Source organism: Cherax quadricarinatus, chromosome 30, assembly GCF_038502225.1.
Source record: "Cherax quadricarinatus isolate ZL_2023a chromosome 30, ASM3850222v1, whole genome shotgun sequence".
Classification (NCBI taxonomy): domain Eukaryota; kingdom Metazoa; phylum Arthropoda; class Malacostraca; order Decapoda; family Parastacidae; genus Cherax; species Cherax quadricarinatus.
Genome location: NC_091321.1, coordinates 813,231 through 833,213, shown reverse-complemented (window position 1 = coordinate 833,213; position 19,983 = coordinate 813,231).

Genomic DNA, 19,983 nt, shown 5'->3' with positions numbered 1-19,983 from the left:
TATGTGGAGTAAAATAAAGATTGGATGTGAAAAGTGGGTTATAATAAGCGTGTATGCACCTGGAGAAGAGAGAAATGTAGAGGAGAGAGAGAGAGATTTTGGGAAATGTTGAGTGAATGCGTGGGGAGTTTTGAATCAAGTGTGAGAGTAATGGTGGTTGGGGATTTCAATGCTAAAGTGGGTAAAAATGTTATGGAGGGAGTAGTAGGTAAATTTGGGGTGCCAGGGGTAAATGTAAATGGGGAGCCTTTAATTGAGCTATGTGTAGAAAGAGATTTGGTAATAAGTAATACATATTTTATGGAAAAGAGGATAAATAAATATACAAGGTATAATGTAGCACGTAATGAAAGTAGTTTGTTAGATTATGTATTGGTGGATAAAAGGTTGAGGGTAGGCTCCAGGATGTACATGTTTATAGAGGGGCAACTGATATATCAGATCATTATTTAGTTGTAGCTACAGTTAGAGTAAGAGGTAGATGGGAAAAGAGGAAGGTGGCAACAACAAGTAAGAGGGAGGTGAAAGTGTATAAACTAAGGGAGGAGGAAGTTCGGGCGAGATATAAGCGACTATTGGCAGAAAGGTGGGCTAGTGCAAAGATGAGTAGTGGGGGGGGGTTGAAGAGGGTTGGAATAGTTTTAAAAATGCAGTATTAGAATGTGGGGCAGAAGTTTGTGGTTATAGGAGGGTGGGGGCAGGAGGAAAGAGGAGTGATTGGTGGAATGATGAAGTAAAGGGTGTGATAAAAGAGAAAAAGGTAGCTTATGAGAGGTTTTTACAAAGCAGAAGTGTTATAAGAAGAGCAGAGTATATGGAGAGTAAAAGAAAGGTGAAGAGAGTGGTGAGAGAGTGCAAAAGGAGAACAGATGATAGAGTGGGAGAGGCACTGTCAAGAAATTTTAATGAAAATAAGAAAAATTTTTGGAGTGAGTTAAACAAGTTAAGAAAGCCTAGGGAAAGTATGGATTTGTCAGTTAAAAACAGAGTAGGGGAGTTAGTAGATGGGGAGATGGATGTATTAGGTAGATGGCGAGAATATTTTGAGTAACTTTTAAATGTTAAGGAAGAAAGAGAGGCAGTAATTTCATGCACTGGTCAGGGAGGTATACCATCTTTTAGGAGTGAAGAAGAGCAGAATGTAAGTGTGGTGGAGGTACGTGAGGCATTACGTAGAATGAAAGGGGGTAAAGCAGCTGGAACTGATGGGATCATGACAAAAATGTTAAAAGCAGGGGGGGATTTAGTGTTGGAGTGGTTGGTACTTTTGTTTAATAAATGTATGAAAGAGGGGAAGGTACCTAGGGATTGGCGGAGAGCATGTATAGTCCCTTTATATAAAGGGAAAGGGGACAAAAGAGACTGTAAAAATTATAGAGGAATAAGTTTACTGAGTATACCAGGAAAAGTATACGGTAGGGTTATAATTGAAAGAATTAGAGGTAAGACAATGTAGGATTGCGGATGAGCAAGGAGGTTTCAGAGTGGGTAGGGGATGTGTAGATCAAGTGTTTACATTGAAGCATATATGTGAACAGTATTTAGATAAAGGTAGGGAAGTTTTTATTGCATTTATGGATTTAGAAAAGGCATATGATAGAGTGGATAGAGGAGCAATGTGGCAGATGTTGCAAGTATATGGAATAGTTGGTAAGTTATTAAATGCTGTAAAGAGTTTTTATGAGGATAGTGAGGCTCAGGTTAGGGTGTGTAGAAGAGAGGGAGACTACTTCCCGGTAAAAGTAGGTCTTAGACAGGAATGTGTAATGTCACCATGGTTGTTTAATATATTTATAGATGGGGTTGTAAAGGAAGTAAATGCTAGGGTGTTCGGGAGAGGGGTGGGATTAAATTTTGGGGAATCAAATTCAAAATGGGAATTGACACAGTTACTTTTTGCTGATGATACTGTGCTTATGGGAGATTCTAAAGAAAAATTGCAAAGGTTAGTGGATGAGTTTGGGAATGTGTGTAAAGGTAGAAAGTTGAAAGTGAACATAGAAAAGAGTAAGGTGATGAGGGTGTCAAATGATTTAGATAAAGAAAAATTGGATATCAAATTGGGGAGGAGGAGTATGGAAGAAGTGAATGTTTTCAGATACTTGGGAGTTGACGTGTCGGCGGATGGATTTATGAAGGATGAGGTTAATCATAGAATTGATGAGGGAAAAAAGGTGAGTGGTGCGTTGAGGTATATGTGGAGTCAAAAAACGTTATCTATGGAGGCAAAGAAGGGAATGTATGAAAGTATAGTAGTACCAACACTCTTATATGGGTGTGAAGCTTGGGTGGTAAATGTAGCAGCGAGGAGACGGTTGGAGGCAGTGGAGATGTCCTGTTTAAGGGCAATGTGTGGAAATTAGGAAAATGTGTGTTAATAAAAGTATTAGTCAGAGAGCAGAAGAGGGGTTGTTGAGGTGGTTTGGTCATTTAGAGAGAAAGGATCAAAGTAGAATGACATGGAAAGCATAATAATCTATAGGGGAAGGAAGGCGGGGTAGGGGTCGTCCTCGAAAGGGTTGGAGAGAGGGGGTAAAGGAGGTTTTGTTGGCAAGGGGCTTGGACTTCCAGCAAGCGTGCGTGAGCGTGTTAGATAGGAGTGAATGGAGACGAATGGTACTTGGGACCTGACTATCTGTTGGAGTGTGAGCAGGGTAATATTTAGTGAAGGGATTCAGGGAAACCGGTTATTTTCATATAGTCGGACTTGAGTCCTGGAAATGGGAAGTACAATGCCTGCACTTTAAAGAAGGGGTTTTGGGATATTGGCAGTTTGGAGGGATATGTTGTGTATCTTTATATGTGTATGCTTCTAAACTGTTGTATTCTGAGCACCTCTGCAAAAACAGTGATAATGTGCGAGTGTGGTGAAAGTGTTGAATGATGGAAATATAAACACAAATGCAGTATAATGTGATCCTTTATTGACAACGTTTCACCCACACAGTGGGCTTTTTCAAGTCACACACGGATCTACCTGGGGTTGGAAGGTATGGGAGTATTTATAGTTCAGAATGTTGAGGTCAGGTGGAGAATGCTGCATCTGATGATCTACCGGGTGGGGTTATAGAGTCTTGGGTAGCTAGGCGGGGGTATTGGACAAGTTGTGAGTAGATCTTCTGCAGTGTTCTATGTTCTTATGTGGGATAGCGATGAAGAAGTTTCTTGGCGAGTGGTTCAACTATGTTATAGAAGCCATTGTTCTGGTTGAAATTGTTGGTTATAGAGATAAACGATGATTCCAGGATTCTTCTGTATTGAGTGTTGTCTTCTGTGGCTATAAGTCTTGAGTTTCTGTAGTTAATTAAATGGTTATGTGAATTGCGATGTTGTACACAGGCATTCCTTGTATCGTCAGTCCTGCTTGCATATTGGTGTTCTGAAATACGTGTTTGGAGGTCTCTTGATGTTTCGCCCACATATAATTTGTTGCAGTCATTACAAGGGATTATGTATACCCCTGCAGAGGATGGAGGCTTGTCCTGTCTACTACTGGTGATGTCCTTGATGGTCGTGGTTGTGGAGGTAGATACTTGGAATGATGTTTTGGCAAAGATGTTGGAAACATGTTTGGCAATGGAGTTGGTGGGAAGGACTATGTATCTCTTCTCGGCAGTGTCTTCTCTGGGTGTGTTGAAGATGTTTAATGCTCGCCGTCTGCAGTCTCTGATGAAGTGCCTCGGTGGGAGACGGCATATATATATATATATATATATATATATATATATATATATATATATATATATATATATATATATATATATATATATATATATATATATATATATATATATATATACATGTATGTATATGAAATCAGGAGTATATATATTGCTCTTGCAGCCACACATGCACTAGTCACAGAGTTATCAGTGTACAGGTGAAGTTGACTGAGGTAGCTGAAGAATATTTGAGCGGCTGAGCTAGTGGACTTCATCTTCCTGAGCAAATTGCTTTTTGATTGCCAGCCTCAACGTGAAGGCTTAAATATGGATTGGCTCCAAGGCGATATCACCTTCTTCACCATCTTGTCTGTTACTGCAGGCTGTTACAAGGTTCTTGACCAGAGTGTGTTACAGGCAAAACTGTTGGCTGAATATTCCCAGGTTGTCGTGATGCTTTAGCATAGTATTACATGGTAACGAGACAAGAGGGAAAGGGCATCTGCTTTGCTCTTAATCTTCATTCTGGTACAGTGTAAGGCTTCAGAACATAGACATACGGTACATTCTGTAACCCATCCTTGCTCATTAAGCTGTCATTGCTTGACGAAGCTCACACTTATTAGCCATAGTCTAATCTAGGTCGGACCAGCCCTATTACTGCGTTTTTCTGTCTACTTTTCATAGGAGCCGAAAGGGTACTGGAAGACAACCAGAAACTGACCGCAACTTGTGACAGTGATTTTGTCATGATTATCCAATCAATTTTGCTGACGAAGTACAGGACCCATAATCTATATATTATCATTGGGGAAATAAAACAAGTAAAAAGCAGTGACATTTTTAGCACCTAAAAACTTAGAAGCTCACCAGTGTGAATACTAGCAGCCGAGAAATGTGCATTAATCAAGACTGAAAATAATAATGGGCTTAGTACACTTAATATTAATAATTTTATGGAGAAGCGGTGTGGTCGGAGGACAGTGTGGGATCCATCCATCAGGAAACTGTCAATATAACAGGGTAGCGATAGCATTAAGTTTCATTAATACTCGCTGCTGCAATCAATGCCCAACGCTTTTTCAATTTCTCACAATATGATGAGGTGTGTCTGTGAGCGCTGAAGGTACACTGACTGCCCATCAAGATATTTCTCCTCTGAAAGTCAAGTTAAAAGCAAGATTTATCCTAGGATTGAAAACCTTCCAAATGAAAAGGCTTTTATTTATTCAGTATGCACTATGGAACTTAACTCTCTATGATTTATTATATGCACAAGAAAAGCCTAAACCCAGGAACGCCATTCAGTGCTGCATGACAGAGGTAGAAGGAAATGAAATGCGGAGAGTGAACTCACGTGAAAAAGGCGTCAATATGTGGTACATTCAGTTTCAGTTAAGAAGCGACTACATTAAATGTGAGAGTCGAGAAGAAGGTAACCAGGGAGAGGGTCTCAGTGGTCGACCAGTAATAAACCATAACCCGGCCGGGATTGAACCCGCGGTCATAGAGTCTCAAAACTCCAGCCCGTCCCAGTAATGCCCTGACGTCGGTATCGAAGTGTCCGTGCTCTCTGATAAAAGGACAACTAGTTAATTGTTCGACTGTCAACACGATCTAAAAATTGTCAGTGACGCGGAGTTCTTCTCTATACGATGACACTGAGTCAGTCTTATGAGTCAGGTACGCGGTCACCAAGGTCAAAGTTTCCCACAACTGACAGCACTGAAAAAAAAAGTCGAGCAGCAACGGAATCGCGTTTTAATTATAAAACACCTTGATAACTCACTTCGATTAACGACGCTGCCAGACATCTGTAATGGCCTGGGATGGTGTTGAAAAAAAAGTAATACCAAACGGTAATTTGTTTGCCTGCTGAACATGCGATACAGTCAGTGTCGAGTGTAATGTCTTCTCTTGTTTTCCTCTGCCATCTTATAAACCACACTCCTTACAGTAACCACTCACCTACTTGAGAATGCTTGAAAGCACTTGGATCGTTTACTCTCTGGTGGAAAAGAGAGAGATATGTGATAATATACATGGTAAAGACTAGAGGTTTTGAATGCAATTGACACAACGCCATAATAAATTTTTTTAACACATCGGCCGTCCAGGAGACAGGTTCAGAAATGGACCTTGACGAATTTCAGCGAGGACAATACATTTCGTATATCAGTGTGCAAATCTCATACATTAGATACCCACCCCACTGTTTCCTCCCCACTCCCCACTACTTCCACCCCATGAACCCATGTAAAAACGACTGGTACAGCGTACATAGATTCCTAATGCAGCCAAGTACTTAGTATCGTGACTCAACCTTCCCTAGAGCACCAGGAGCTGAAGACCACCACCATTATGAGGGCCAGGAACTGCACCTCATTCCATTTTAACATTTAAAATATATATGGAGTATCACTTAGTTTATTGGGTTTAAATTCAATCGACTATCCGAAAGGTCCTTAATACACAAATAACCGGCACAGAAAAGAGAGAGAAGTTTACGACGACGTTTCGGTCCTACTTGGACCGGACCGAAACGTCGTCGTAAGCTTCACTCTCTTCTGTGCGGGGTATTTGGGTATTGTTCCAGTCACGGTATTGTGACTTATTCTTCAAGGATGCTTAAGAGTGCGTATATCCATACCCCATCAGTCAAGAATATTTTAATCACTAAAATATTGCGTATATACATACATATGTATGTATACATGTACACACACACACAAGGATACGTACCTCTCGGTATATATACAGTGAATAACATAGACTTCTTGGAGTATATAATCTTACTGCAGTAAAGGTACACACAGTACACTGAACATGTGTGTATTTTCCACGGTATTACACATGTATCCATCTTTCACGGAACAACCAAAAATATAAAATAGCAAATAAAACTGTTATGTACCTGGAGTCTACCTGGAGTCTACCTGGAGTCTACCTGGAGTCTACCTGGAGTCTACCTGGAGTCTACCTGGAGTCTACCTGGAGTCTACCTAGAGTCTACCTAGAGTCTACCTGGAGTCTACCTAGAGTCTACCTAGAGTCTACCTAGAGTCTACCTGGAGTCTACCAAGAGTCTACCTGGGGTCTACCTATAGTCTACCTAGAGTCTACCTGGAGTCTACCTGGAGTCTACCAAGAGTGTACCTGGAGTCTTCCTAGAGTCTACCTAGAGTCTACCAAGAGTCTACCTGGAGTCTACCAAGAGTCTACCTGAAGTCTACCTAGAGTCTACCTAGAGTCTACCAAGAGTGTACCTGGAGTCTACCAAGAGTGTACCTGGAGTCTACCTAGAGTCTACCTGGAGTCTACCTATAGTCTACCTAGAGTCTACCAAGAGTCTACCTGGAGTCTACCAAGAGTGTACCTGGAGTCTACCTAGAGTCTACCTGGAGACTACCTATAGTCTACCTAGAGTCTACCAAGAGTCTACCTGGAGTCTACCAAGAGTGTACCTGGAGTCTACCTAGAGTCTATCTAGAGTCTACCTGGAGTCTACCAAGGGTGTACCTGAGTCTACCTAGAATCTACCCGGAGTCTACCTAGAGTCTACCTAGAGTCTACCTGGAGTCTACCAAGAGCGTACCTGAGTCTACCTAGAATCTACCTGGAGTCTACCTAGAGTCTATCTAGAGTCTCCAAGTGTCTACCTGGAGTCTACCAAGAGTCTACCTGGAGTCTACCTAGAGTCTACCTGGAGTCTATCTAGAGTCTACCTAGAATCTACCAGTAGTCTACCTAGAGTCTATCTAGAGTCTACCAAGAGTCTACCTGAAGTCTACCTAGAGTTTACCTAGAGTCTACCTGGAGTCTACCTGGAGTCTACCTAGAGTCTACCTGGAGTCTACCTTGAGTCTATCTGGAGTCTACCTAGAGTCTATCTAGAGTCTACCTAGAGACTACCTAGAGTCTACCTAGAGTCTTCCAAGAGTCTACCTGGAGTCTACCTAGAGTCTACCTGGAGTCTACCTAGAGTCTACCTGGAGTCTACCTAGAGTCTACCTAGTGTCTACCTGGAGTCTACCTGGAGTCTAGGGTCTACCTGGAGTCTACCTGGAGTCTACCTAGAGTCTACCTGGAGTCTACCTAGAGTCTACCTGGAGTCTACCTGGAGTCTACCTAGAGTCTATCTAGAGTCTACCTAGAGTCTACCTGGAGTCTGCCTAGAGTCTACCTGGAGTCTACCTAGAGTCTATCTAGAGTCTCCAAGTGTCTACCTGGAGTCTAACAAGAGTCTACCTGGAGTCTACCTAGAGTCTACCTGGAGTTTACCTAGAGTCTATCTAGAATCTACCAAGAGTCTACCTAGAGTCTATCTAGAGTCTACAAAGAGTGTACCTGGGGTCTACTTAGAGTCTATCTGAAGTCTACCTAGAGTTTACCTAGAGTCTACCTGGAGTCTACCTGGAGTCTTCCTAGAGTCTACCTGGAGTCTACCTAGAGTCTACCAGAAGTCTACCTGAAGTCTACCTAGAGTCTACCTAGTGTCTACCTGGAGTCTACCTGGAGTCTACCTGGAGTCTAGAGTCTACCTGGAGTCTACCTGGAGTCTACCTAGAGTCTACCTGGAGTCTACCTGGAGTCTACCTAGAGTCTACCTAGAATCCACCAAGAGTCTACCTAGAGTCTACCAAGAGTGTACCTGGGGTCTACCTGAAGTCTACCTAGAGTTTATCTAGAGTCTACCTGTATCTACCTGGAGTCTTCCTAGAGTCTACCTGGAGTCTACCTTGAGTCTATCTAGAGTCTACCTGGAGTCTACCTTGAGTCTATCTAGAATTATTATTATAATCAAAAAGAAGCGCTAAGCCACAAGGGCTATACAGCGAGTCTATCTAGAGTCTACCTGGAGTCTTCCTAGAGTCTACCTGGAGTCTACCAAGAGTGTACCTGGAGGGTGCTCCGGGGGTCAACGCCCCCGCGGCCCGGTCCATGACCTGGCCTCGTGGTGGGTCAGGGTCTGATCAACAATATAGTGCAAATACAAAGACGAATAAGCAATATAATAAACACGATGTTAAGTAAAATGATAAATATAATAAATGCAATAATAAAACGAGGAGAAATAAACATCTTTATTAAAAATATTGTACAATAAATATTAACGTTTTCTTTGGGTCACTATTATAAATTTTACAAACTTCAAATACGCCGCGAACAGATAAATTTTTATTTCCTTTTTTTTTATCACTTTTGTTTTCAGGGATCCAATATATTCTACAATAAATTTCCTACAAAAATATATGAAAAAAAAAAATTTCATTCGTTGTTTTTTTAAGTGCTCGAGTTACCAGATATTCAAATTTCAAGGGTTAAAGTAATGGAAGAATTTTTTTAACTGCTCGAGTTACCAGATATTCAAATTTCAAGGGTTAAAGTAATGGAAGAATTGGCTCCTAAACTGCTCAATAGTTATTCCTAATAAAGTTCCTCTGTGTAACGTATATCAACGTTGAAGGTTTGAAGTCGATCAGAAAATTCATTCAGGAGTTATCGCATGCCAACCAATGACTTAAGTTTTTAAATCTCTTCAATAAACCACGGTACGGGTGGGGGTTAGAACCCGTGGCGAGTGAGTCGCAAAACGCCAGGCCAGTGCGTAAACCACTGGACTGACACCCAGTTCCACGCTGCGTGGTTTGTTCCAAATCAAGTTATTAGTCTTCAATAAAATTAGGTAAGAGTCACCTACACAGCCCTAAACTAATCCGACCATACCTCTAACCTACACCAGCGTTGAAGGTTTGAAGCCGATCTGAAGAGACGTTTTAAAATTACCACACGGAAACTGCTGCACAATTTGGTTACATAAAATTTACAAATTAGCACTTAGCAAACTAAGATGTCTAAACGCTGGATGTTTAATATTTTTAAAAGAGACTTGTTCAAGTTATCCTCGGGAAACTTTGTAGGATTAAAGAAAGTACACAATAGGCATCCTCTTCTTAATAATATAATTTGCATCATTTACAGAACAGAGTCAAATTTATTCGTGTAAACTGACTTGTGACTTCTTGCTAAGTGCAAGATAATTAATGGAGGTTGTTGGTTACTGAGGTTTAAAGCAGCTCTCGGTATATGTCCACTGTGAGACACATACACCTCTCAATCTACATTATTTTGCCTTAATAAAGTACAAATGAATCTGTTAAATATACTTAAAAGCTATGATGCCAATTTCTCTTAATTAAAGTGTTGTCATTCAGTCGCTAAAGTTGCCAGAACATTAACCTGCTTCCGCCATCTTTTCTTCAAAACACACACATACCAATTAATAAAGTACATTTCTTTCCGCGAATCAACGAGTTTAATCAATTGAAAAAAAAAATACCAGGGAGAGAAAAAAAATAATGGGGTCAAAGAAATGGCTCAGAATGGAAAACATCAAATTACGGCATGAGAAGCAGGTTAACGGCAAATGAACAAGAAATACATCTTGCGTGTTTCACTTAGCGATGTATTCATCTAGTATGGATACAATGAAGCACGCCTGATGATTGTTATTCAGCGTGATTAATGCTGACAGTCAGTGGAAGGTGTCAAGACAGAGGGCCGGGTGTCTTCTTCTTTGTTGGGTTTATCAGGGCCACTGACAGCATAAGCCGTATCGAGCCCGGTTTCTCGATGGTACGAGGAAGATATGTTGCCCAAAACTGGGCGATGAGAGAAAAGGAACAAAAGTTCCTCGTAAATAGAGATAGAAACGTGAAGTTTCCAATTAGATCCGGTGGACCCCCTTGCCAAGCCCCAGCAGAGAGGGACGCCTACACTTCCACCTGGGTTCAGTAACCGGCTTCCCACCAAAGACCGATAAAGAATTTTCAGCAGAACGGAAAAAAAAATGGAGCTGGCTAAAGTAAGCCGATGAACAGGTTCCCCTCCTGTAGAGTGCCCGGCGGGCAAAATAGATGAGGACAAGCGTCCCAGAGAGAATGGTGGAAATTTGTCACTGATACTCAGGCAAGAGAGAGAGACGTCCACACCCGACGAAGACTGACGCAGACGTCGAAGGCCGGGTGTCGACTCATGGGTTGACGAACATCTTCGGAGCTCAGAAGCGGACGTTTTCAATACTGTTTATGTTCAGTGTGTCCGCGAGCCTGGCTACAGTACCTGGCTCCTCACCTCTAGTGTAAACTGAAAACCAAGTTTATATATATATATATATATATATATATATATATATATATATATATATATATATATATATATATATATATATATAATATATATATATATATATATATATATATATATATATATATATATATATATATATATATATATATATATATATATATATATATATATATAAATATATATATATATATAATATGTGTGTGTGTGTGTGTGTGTGTGTGTGTGTGTGTATATATGTATATATATACTCGGTGCATCTGCATCACTTCTTCTCACCGAGTTAACAACTTTCGTCAACAACTGCTTGGCTGGGCGAATCCCAGAAGAAGTTAAACCTTTCTTTTTCGGAGCCTCACTGTGTGCGTTGAAGAAGAAGGATGGGGGAATCAGACCCATTGCGGTTGGAAACACTCTTCGCCGTCTCGTGGCCAAAGCAGCAGTAAGAAACATTCGCCTAGAAGCTGCCAGTTTACTCCAGCCACACCAACTGGGCTTTGGGGTCCCTCAAGGCAGTGAAGCTGCAGCTCATGCGGCAAGGACCTACATCAGGGACCTACCAGAAGACAAGGCTGTAGTCAAACTTGATTTTAAAAATGCCTTTAATATGGTAAAGAGAGATGCTGTCTTGCCAGCTGTTCGGGATTGCTTCCCCAGTCTTTTTCCCTTCATCTCAGCTGGCTACAGCAAACCCTCAATTCTTTTGTTTGGAGAACATGAAATTCAATCATCAGAAGGTGTTCAGCAGGGTGACCCACTAGCTCCGCTTCTCTTCTGCTTGGCAGTAAGAGAACTAACTTCCAGCCTACGCAGCGAGCTCAACATCTGGTACCTGGATGATGGCACTCTGGCAGGTACTGAAGAGTCCCTCGTAGGGGACCTACAACTGGTGAAAACACAGGGAGAAGACTTGGGACTCATCCTCAATCCCTCCAAGTGTGTAATCATCACAGCGAACCAGGAAATAATCAATGCTGTGTGAAGAATCCTCCCAGAAGTCTCTACTACCACTCCGTCCAACAGTACCCTCTTGGGAGCACCGCTGGGTCACCAGGCCATCGACACAGTCCTCAAGGACAAATTGAATGACCTGATGAGAATGGAGGAGAGAATAAGCAATCTTGATGCCCATGATGCTCTGTATCTACTCACAAGGTGCCTTACTATTCCAAGACTCACTTACTTCCTGAGGTGTGTACCCTCTTTTGACAACCTAACACTCGACGAATATGACGCACACCTGAGGTCAACCCTTAACACTAGAGGATCAGCAATGGGATCAGGCAACCCTCCCAGTGCGACTGGGAGGTATAGGGGTGCGCAAAGCAACGCATGTTGCTTTACCTGCTTTTCTGTTTTCGTGTTTGGCTTCCAGTGCATTAGTCAAGAAGATTGTTCCCGAACACTTGAGAGACGTGGTAGGAGCTCAAGACCCCAGGTTTACTGAAGCAGCGATTCGGTGGGACACACTTACAGATTCCTCCAGTAGACCAGGTCCTCCCAAAGAACACAAACAGTCCCACTGGGACAAACCGATCATGGAAAAAATCGCCAACACAATGCTCTCCAATGCCTCAGGAAAGGACAAAGCTCGTCTCCTGGCAGTGAAGGCACCACACTCAGGAGATTTCCTGTTAGCTGTTCCCAGTTCCTCCTTGGGCACTCGACTAGACCCACAGGCCATTCGGATTGGTGTTGCTCTTCGCCTAGCCGCCCCCATCCTCACCGAACATAGGTGTATTTGCGGCAGGGCGACAGCTGATCAATTCGGACTTCATGGTCTCGTGTGTCACACAGCAGAAGGGAAGTATGCCAGGCATGAGGAGGCCAAGTGCATAGGTCTGACGGAAGTCAAAAGCGTCCTGATGGAGCCACTATGCTACCTTGGAAGGATGGAAAGCAGATTGCCTGGGACTACACATGTGCCGCCACATTGGCAGACACCTACTTGCCATACTCCGTAGTGGAAGGGGGTGGAGCTGCCAGCCACAGTGAGACCCAGAAGATCCGCAAATATGAAGACCTTCCCCCTTGCTATAACTTCATCCCAATAGGGTCGGAGACCCTTGGAGCATGGGGCAAGTGTGCTCTAAAGTTCCTAATAGAGCTGGGTGAAAAGCTTATCATAGAAACCAAGGACCACAGGGCGACCAGCTTCCTCTTTCAGAGACTCAGTGTTGCAATCCAGAGAGGAAATGCCTGCAGCATTCTGGGCACGCGGCCCACCGCCGGGGAGCTGGACGAAGTATTCGAGATGTAGCTCTGAGTCACCTATGTTGTTTTACTTTCTATCGTATTTTTGTGAATGTTTTGTCAATGTATTTTGTCTTTAAATAAAATATACATAAAATATAGGGGGTGGTAGGAGAAAATTCTCATACAGCTTCAGGGAGAACCTTGAGTCTTCCCTGAAGCAAGTTTATTCTTTTCTCTGAGGATGAGGGTCCCTATAACAGTTCTAGAGGTGGTACCTCCCTATATATATATATATATATATATATATATATATATATATATATATATATATATATATATATATATATATATATATATATATATATATATATATATATATATATATATATATATTAGAGGTGTATATTTCTGTGTATATACATTGAGAGATTAATTACATTTCTGATAAAAGCATTGTTGACCAGGGGCGTGCAGGTGCGTGCAGCCTTTATGACCCTCGTGTAGCCGACAGGCTTTAAACCTAATAATCCAATTAGCAAGCAAGAATAAATTCCTTAAATAGTGAATATTGAAAATTGTCCATAAACACTTAATATACAATTCGGTGTGTGTATATGTATATATATATATATATATATATATATATATATATATATATATATATATATATATACCTCGGTGTATACAACCTTGCCTCTCGACGTTAGGTTAGGTTAGGTTATAATGTGCTGAGGGAAGTGCGTGTTCATGTAGGTTATGTTCAGCAGTGTCCATTAGTCTTGTTAAGTGACAAGCGTTGATAACAAGTTAATAGTGTGTTTAATAGAGTTGTAAATGCTTGTAATTGTTCACAAGTGTTCACAAAGCGCGCAGTCATCAGTGTTTGCAGAGAGATCATAAAAATTCACCAGTGCTGTGTGACCCTTTTGGGTTTAGCACTTTCCTATGATTATAATAACTGTAATATAAACAATTAAACAGTGTTATTAAAATCACAAGAAATTCCAAAAAATAGATCATCATATATCTTTACGAAAACTGATGATCAGAACTCATCATTGTTCATAATGCTCATTGAAGTATTTTCCCCCATCAAGGGAAGGTATACCTTTGATGAGTTTCGAGAGTCGTTCTGCTTCCGAAGCCCGGTCATGGGCCAGGCTCGTTTGGTGCTAGGTACGTTCCGCCTCAGAGTGACTGAGGTTATATAGTTTGAGTTTTTTCTATGGCATAAGTAAATAAGTCGTGTTTAACTAATCAAGTTTTAACGTTTTACGTTGAATATACTTAGATAAGTGATGAGTGAATGATGTAAAGGGATACTTCATTTTGGTGGGAACTGAGATGAGTATACTTGGGGATACTTTCTGGAGGTGCAGGCTCTAGGGAGTAAAGAAGGTATAACTGGTGATAATTTATTACAGTACAGGTTAATGAGTATTCCTGGGGATACTTGAAGGTGCAGGATACGATAGTATCAGAAGGTGCATTATACCTTGGGATACTTCATGAAGATTCTGGTTAAATCGTAAAACTGTTTGAAAGTGCTTGTGAAGGGCATTACTGGGAATAATTTGTTAACGTACGGGATGACATGCATACCTAGGGATAATGGCAGGTACTGGCTGCAGGGTGCAACTTGGGATACTTGCAGGTTTGGCTGAAGTATACACGTAAGGCCGGGACTCTTATATTAACAGGGAATACTATTTACCTTAAAGGTGCGTGCAAACTAACAGCTCCTCCTGGGACGGATGTCACAACGGCAGTACGGTAAGAACATATATTTACAATAGTTGTTATTAACATAGGTCTGCCACCGGACGGGAAATTTTCTCGAGGCTTAAAATATACTACTGGTGATCTAGGTACAACTGTAGGATGTATGACTTCTATCGTTGAGGAGGGCTTAAGAAGAGAGGGACAGAAGCAGGGAGAAGAACTGGGAAATGTATAGAGAATGAGATAGTAAAATATACGGGAAAGTGAGAGAAGGGATACAAATAGACGAGACGGAAAGAGCTGCTGATATGGCAGTAGGAAAATGTGTGGATTTAAGTCCCCACCTGACCCAAGAGGAAGTAGAAATCTTCTGTCCTTCCAGTAGACGTGGAGGACGTCAAACACCGTGTGTTCATTCCAGGATATCATATCTCTGGTTTCGTTATGTGGTATCTTTAAGTTTTCCATCCCTGGATAAAAGTAATGTACCCTTTCCCTCGCGTAAGTAAAGGAGGACATCAATGCCTTTCTTCAGTGAAGAATGATGAGAGTAGCCTCCTTCCCAGGCACTACCCAAACAATATTACCCGAGCTCACTGCTCTAGTGTTCAGTGAAATGCTTCCCAAACTTTTCTTTTTTCACTACCCAAAAGTTGAGCTTGATTGTGCACCGCGTCCCAAGAGGCACCTTAACAGACTTAACACTTCCCTTCCCCTCCTGGCGTATCGTCAAGTGAAATAATCTACCACAGTGAAAATGATACCATTTGCCGTGAACCTTGTATTGCGACTTGTCTTCCGCGATATTCCTCTCCAGTAAACTTGATAACGTCAAGTCATGAACTAAATGTCAATATTAAAGATTGATTGATTACTACTTGCTTATTGCATTCTTCATCTTACTTCGTTGCTTACATCTCTAGCAATAAACAAGAGCTCTCAAACTTAGCACTCTAACCGCTCACTCGTGAAATTTAAAAACTGTGATGAATGGTTTGAAAAACCGACATGTTGAAGATTGAGACACTTATGCAGCATATGGGAATCTTTATTCAGGAAACGTTTCGCCACGCAGTGGCTTCATCAGTCCAATACAAAGAGGAAGGCGTAAGGAGAGGAGGAGAATGAGGTAATCAGTCCCTCAACCTGGAGTCGATGTGTTCAGTCCATCAATCTTGTAGAATGTACAGCATAGGGCCGTAGACGTGGCTTATATACTGTAGTGAGGTGACGTGAAGTGGATGGTACCACTATGACCCCGCCTCCAACTGCTTCACGTCACTTCACTACAGTATATAAGCCACGTCTACGGCCCTATGCTGTACATTCTACAAGATTGATGGACTGAACACATCGACTCCAGGTTGAGGGACTGATTACCTCATTCTCCTCCTCTCCTTACGCCTTCCTCTTTGTATTGGACTGATGAAGCCACTGCGTGGCGAAACGTTTCCTGAATAAAGATTCCCATATGCTGCATAAGTGTCTCAATCTTCAAATTTAAAAATACTTTAAAAACGCTTTTTTTTCATATTTCTCCGCTTTATTTTTGCCGTTCAATTCGAAATTCTCATAAGTCCTAAAAGAAAAAAAACGTTGATTTTGTACTTTTTAAGAAATTCAAATTTAATATATTTTTGCTATTAAACTGGCAAATTGGTACCCACACAGCACATATTCAATACAAAAATATTTCTAAAGAGACACCAGAGGTTTGAAGCTGAGCAAAAGCAGCATTCTTCAGTTAATACACGGGGTACGATTTTTTTAATAAAATTGGCCAATTAAAATTTACACATCTCAAAGTAAATTCCAATCTTTCCTTAATAAATCTTACCAATACACACATTATCCACACATAGAGGAAAGCTTATGACGGCGTTTTAGTCCGACTTGGAGGACCATTGACTAGTCACATTAACACACGAAGGTGAGGGAGTCAGTATACATAGAAGAGAAGGACAAGGACGGGACAAAGAGAGGAAGAATGAGGTACAAAAGCAATGGTAACAGTAACGTGGCAGTGAGAAGTCTGATGGGCACCATCCTGGCAATACGATCCGTCACCCGCTCAGATGAGGTGGACGCAGTTGTTTTAATCGTAATGATTAAACGGGAATCAAAATTTCACACAAAATTAGCACACAAAATAGTCAGATCTGTTCCTACACACTTCAAATTCACTCTCCATTGTCGTCGAATTAGGCGGCAACTTTTTGATCACTGAAGCTACGCCATTCGAGGTTTTGGAAGTTAGTCATTTTACTGGGAATGAATTTAATAACTTTGGTCATAGAGCACTTGATAAAACCAATTGTCTTTAGAATCTGGTCCTCGTTACCGTACACACGCGCTCGAAGTTTAAATCCGATCCGATAAATAGTCTTCAAGTTATGAGCGAAATCGAAAGGTAGGAGGAAGAGGGGAAAAAATTAGACAAGGGCTTAAATGTCCCTTTCGGGGATACCTAATTAAAGCCCACACTTGCTTTTTTTAAATTGTCTATGATATCTATCCCTGGCCATGAATATGCATGAGGAACAACCGTCTTCAATCCGTTATAATATATAGATCCCTTAAACTACTGGAGGTCGCAGTAGTTCAGTAAGTGTATACTGCAACATTATCACTTAATTTTCCTCCCTATCTTTGGTTTGTTGTGAAAACTAACTTCCGGCAAAGAATTCATTTCAATATCTTCTGAGTCTGTTCTTTCAATGCGTGCCATAAACATCCTGCCCCTGGATGTTTATGATCTTGATGTTTCATCCCTGTCACAGCCAGGAGATGGTGTGATCAAAATATTTTCACTACCACCTCTGCGAGAGATGGTGTGGTGGCATAATGAAAAATTTGGAAAGTATTGGTGAATTTATCAACTCCTTCGTTGGATGATTATGTCGGGTTAGTGAAAGACTCGCAAAACACAGTATAACCTTACTTACCCGAGTCAGCAAGAACATCACTCTCGCTTCTACCTCTACGAAAAACAGTACTAAAACAGGCAAGAGCCCTCATCGTGATCCGAATTCCAGGAAACTGCATTCTGTCCAACTTTTTCTTTCGTCAAACGAGTCTGGGCTGCCGATGTATACAGAAACTTTTCCTGCACTGGTTTGGAGAGGATGAGGTAACGGTACAAATCCAATAACATTTCCCAATCCTCTCCCCAATCCTGAGTAATTAATTTTAACAGGACGAAAACCAGATGGCTATCACTGCCAAATCCATATGCGTTTTTCTTTCTACGCCAGAATTCTATCCTGTACAGATACCGACTATGACAGAGGTATATCAGAGGCAAAGTTTATGATTAAGAGATCCTGACCCCGGTGCTACAGAAAAAAAATCATTCTCTATCGACTAGACCATTGCATAGCTGCACCTAATGACCAGGTAGCCATGTAACCTAAGCTACCTATTATCCGCATATTGAGGATTACCATTTCACTAACAATAAGGGTTTTAGATGTTATCCTGTTATGACAGTTCATGTAATAGATGTAATAGCAGTTCATGTTATAGATATAACAACGTTATAGATGTTATAACAACTTGCACAGTCTCAAAATTTTTTATACTGTTCATTCTCATGTTGACTCACGTGTTCGGTCATGTTAACTCTCAGCTTCGCTCTCATACTCACTGCCTTCCTGGCGTAACAGCCAGGGAGGCTGTTACCCCATATTTACCCTCGAGGATGCTCATAACTTCTACAAGCTGCCACAACTGATGTTCAGTCTGTTTCTGTTAAAACATCTGCCAACATATCACCCCATTCCCCAATTCTTCATCTTATTTTTTTTACATTATCAAATTTAAAAGTTAGAAGCTAGTGTCGTGACTTGGCTCAGTTTTCTGCGTAAGGTATACTACCACTTCGTCGCCCAGGATGTCACCCACAACAGTCAGCTAACACTTGGGTACCTGTTTATCGAAACTTCGACATTGAACACATATTGAAGCTGATGGATGATCACCTCATATATATATATATATATATATATATATATATATATATATATATATATATATATATATATATATATATATATATATATATATATATATATATATATATCTCAGAACAAGTTTTTATTGTGAGTATACCTGGAGAGGGTTTCGGGGGTCATTGCCCCCGCGTCCCGGTCTGTGACCCAGCCTCGCGGTGGATCAGAGCCGCTGGTCGCGTGCACACCGACGTACGAACCAAAGCCCGGCTGCTCAGGTACTGACTTTAGGTGCCTGTCCAGCACCTTCTTGAAGACAACCAGGAGTCTATTGGTAATCCACCTTATGTATGCTGGGAGATAGTTAAACAGTCTTGGGCCCCTAACGCTTATCGTGTTGTCTCTTAGCGTACTCGTGGCGCCCCTGCTTTTCAATGGGGGGGATGTCTCATCTCCTGCCGAGTCTTTTGCTACCGTAGGTACTGATTTTCGTGTGCAAATTTGGTGCTAATTCATCTAGGATTTTCCAGGCCAGCGTTGCAGGAATACAAATCAAGGGACCTCAACCGTTCCCAGTAATTTAGGTGCTTTATATTACTTATATGTACCGTGAAGGTTCTCTGTACATTCTCCAGGTCTACACTGTCGCCTGCCTAGAGAGAACGTTTCATTCTGTGTAGAAATTGATAAAGGTTGATACAATTCTTCGATAGAGTGTAACATTTTCCTAAGAAGAGCTTGCTCTATGTGTTTCTTTACTACTGTTGGCAGTAATACACTTGGATCCACGTGTTAGAAGATTTGCCTGAGCGCCTTCATCCGTTCCAGGATTGCACCAGAGTTCTTCGAGTGCAAGCTGAGGACGCTAACAATGAGCTACGAGTTTATAAGAACTGCTCTGGGTTCACCTTTATCACAAGCATCCCAGCGTTCCTGGAATTCTTGTTTGGAAAGGTACAGTACATAACATGGAAGAGAGGACTGTATCTGGTACTCCAGTCTCCGTTGATGCCAGTTATATCAAGTTGGTGACTACGTCAAATGAGCAGACACTTGGATATCCTTATTGCCGAAAGGTTTCGCCTGCTCTACAGCCTTCTTCAGTTAATTATAGGTGAAAATGGAGACAGTAGTAGAAACAGTGATGTGGCCTACCCTCACTCTGCACCCTCCTCTTTGGATTCTATTTCTTTCCATTCTTATCAAATCATCTTCCACTACCAATCATTATGGAAAAAAACAGAAAATAAAACCAGAGTTTATTATGTGACAGCGAGGCAGAGCTCAATCAGTTCTCCACGACGCCC